The sequence below is a fragment of the Myotis brandtii genome, unplaced genomic scaffold (genome assembly GCF_000412655.1).
Source record: "Myotis brandtii unplaced genomic scaffold, ASM41265v1 scaffold185, whole genome shotgun sequence".
NCBI classification, from domain to species: domain Eukaryota; kingdom Metazoa; phylum Chordata; class Mammalia; order Chiroptera; family Vespertilionidae; genus Myotis; species Myotis brandtii.
The window spans coordinates 9,079,064-9,082,643 of NW_005356870.1; positions in this window are offsets into that span (position 1 = coordinate 9,079,064).

Below are 3,580 nucleotides of genomic sequence, written 5' to 3' on the forward strand. Positions count from 1 at the left end.
AGGAAGGAAGGAAGGAAGGAAGGAAGGAAGGAAGGAAGGAAGGAAGGAAGGAAGGAAGGAAAGAAGGTAGGTCTATCCTAGGTGTGCAAGTTGCTTTAACAATTGAAAAATCAAGAAATCAATATAATTTACCATATTATCAGACTGAAAAAGTCTGTTATCATCTCAATTGCTGCAAAAAAATAACTTGACAAAATCCAACATCTATTCTTGATTTAAAAACAAAACAATAACTCTCAGCAAACTAAGAATAGAAGGGACTTACTCCATCTAATAAAGGGCATTACACACACTATAGCTAACATCATACTCAATGAAAAACTGAAAACTTTCCCCCTAATATGAAGCAAGTCAAGGATGTTCACTCTTACCACTGTTTCTCAGCATTGTACCAGAGGTTCTAGCAGTGCTATAAGGCAAGGACAAGAATTCAGAGATGTCCAAATTGAAAAGGAAGAAGTAAACCTGTCTTTATTTGCAACTAATATGATTCTATATACAGAAAATCCTATAGAAGTTACAAAAAATAAAAATAAAAAAAGCTATCAGAGCCAGCAAGTAATCTTGTAAGAATACAGGATAAATGATTAGTACAAAAAATCAATTTTATTTCTATATACTAGCAACTAAAGATGTGAAGTAAGGATAAATCTAACAAAAAATGTGCAACCCCTATACACTGCAAAATACAAATATTACTAAGAGAAATTTAAAGAAGACCTATGTGAATGGAAAGTTATACTGTCTGCATGTATTGGAGAACTTACTATTTTTATATTTAGTACAATCCCAGTAAAAATTCTAGCAGATTTTTGTATAATTGACAATAATCTATCCGGAAATGCAAAGAACCTAGAATAGCTGAAACAATTTTGAAAAATAAGAACCAGTTTGGAGGACTTACAGTGTCTAACTTCAAAATTGTTAAACTGCAGTAATCAAGACAATCTTGGATTGGCTTATGAATAGAAAAATAGAGTAAAACTAAACAAAATACAGAATCCAGAAATAGACACACACATACGGTCAATAGATTTTCAACAGAAGTACAGAAGCAGCTCTGTGGAGAAGGGATAGCCTCTAGTAAACGGGGCTAGAAAAATCAGGTATCCATGTGCAAATCATAAACTATGATCCATACTTCACACCATTCAACTCAAAATGGATCCCAGATCTAAACGTAAAACCTAAACTATAAAGCTTCTAGGAAAAAACATAGGAGAAAATCTTTGTGACCTTCAGCTCAGTTTTCTTATCTATAACACCAAAGGCACAATCCATTAAAAACGTATAAATTAGGCTTATCAAAATCAAGAAACTTCTGCTCTTTGAAAGAAATACTAAGAGAGTGAAAAGACAAGCTGTTGACAGGAAGAGAATATTTAAAAATCACATATCTGATAAAAAAAAACTTGTATCCAGGACTTGAATATTAAGTACTCTCGAAACTCGGTCATATGAAAACAAACCACACAATTTTTTTAATGGGCAAACAAGACTTGGAAACAATCTAAATGTCCATTGATAGGTAAATGGATGAAGAAGATGTATATATACAGAGTAAAATATTCAGCCATAAAAGAGGACATTCTCCCATTTGTGACAGCATGGGTGGAACTTGAGTGCATCGCGAAATAAGTCAGAGAGAGAAAGACAAATACTATATGGTCTCACTTACTAGTATATTTGGGACCAAAAACATTGTACTCATAGAAATAGAGAGGTAGTTGTCAGGATCTAAGGGGTGGAAGAAATGTGGCGAAGGTGGTTAAAGGGTACAAACTTCCGGTTGTATAATGAATAAGTTCTGGGGTCTAATGTAGAACAGGGTGCCGATGGTTAGCAATACTGTACTGTACAGGCAAAAGTTGCTGTGAGAGTAGAGCTTTAATGTTCTCAACATAACATCAACAAAATAGTAGCCATGTGAGGTGAAGGATGAGTAACTAGCCTTACTGCAGTAAACATTTAGAAATATATGTGTATCAGATCATCCATTGAACTCCTTAAATTATTTATTTCAATAAAGCTGGAAAAAAATTTACAAATTAAAAGTGGGCAAAAATTTAAACAGGCGCTTCACAAAAGAAGATGTATGAATGGCACATAAGCACATGAGCATATGATCAAACGGGTAATGAAAATTAGGAATGGACAAAATTAAAACAATTAACCATATCACGTGTTAGCAAAGTTGCTGAGCAATTGTAACTCTCATTTACTGCTGATGGGAATGTAAGATGGTACAAGCACTTTGGAAGAATAGCTCGGCAATTCCTTAAATAGTTAAACATAGTTTCGGTGTCACTCAGCCATTCTACTCTTAAGTATTTATCCAATAGAAACAAAAACATATGTGCATACATGAATCCTGACCTATTTGTAATAGCCCAAAACTGGAAACCTCCAAAATTCCCTTTACTAGATAAAGGGATATACAAATTGTGCTGTATCCATATAATTGATTATTACTCAGCAATTTTTTTTAATTTTTGTTTTATTACTCAGCAATGTAAAAGATGCATTAACTTATGCAACATGGGTGAATGTAGAAATACTTATGTTGAATGAAAGAAGTCAGACCCTCCTCCCTCCTCACACAAAACAGTGCATACTGTATAATATTATTTATGTAAAATTCTAGAAAATATAAACTCATTGGTAATGATAGGAAGCAGAGCAGGGGTCGCCTGGGGATTGGGCGGGAGTGGGGGTTATTTGGGGGAGGAGTAGAGAGGAACAGAGTAAAGGATTACAAAGCACACATGAGGGCTTTTGGTGGTGACTCATCATCTTGATTGTGGGGAAGGTTTCATGTCTGCCAAAACCTCTCAAACTGTCCACTTGAAACATGGAAGCGACGTGTGTCAATCACACTTCGGTAAAGCTCCTATACAAAACCTTTTTAGTGATTTTAGTTAATCCATTAAGGGAAATATGAATGATTTCTATCTCCTATATTTTAAAATAAAAATAAATGTTTCAAGCAGTGGTTTTATAAGAACACTTACATGCTTGAACCGTTTTCCCAAAGAAGCAACACTACACAGTGAGTTCTCTAAAAGGAAAGGCACGCGATCTGATGTCTTTGAGGGTAACCGTGTTATGCAGGGTGCTGCAGGCCTTGGCGCTAAGGACTCAGATTTGTTCGGGCCAGAGAGGTTGGAACCCTGAGGAAAAGCCAATTCAGGAGCACCTGGGGCTGGTAGCTTGGGCCACGGGGATAGGGGCCATGCAGGCACAGGGCTGACAGTAGAAATGTGCCTCCGTGGTATTTGCACAGTGAGGGGGACTGTCCGGCAAAGCCTGTGTTTGCTTGGCTCTTCTTTCTAACTGGGAAGGCAACCATAAGCCCATCCTGGGGAATGAAAAGGCCATAATTCAGAGATCCCGCCTGCTGTCCATCCCCTGAGAAGACAAGCCGAGCAAAGGGGACCAAGATGTGTGCTCTAGGCCAGTGGTCGGCAAACTGCGGCTCGCGAGCCACATGCGGCTCTTTGGCCCCTTGAGTGTGGCTCTTCCACAAAATACCACGTGCGGGCGCGCACGTACAGTGCGATTGAAACTTCGTGGCCCATGC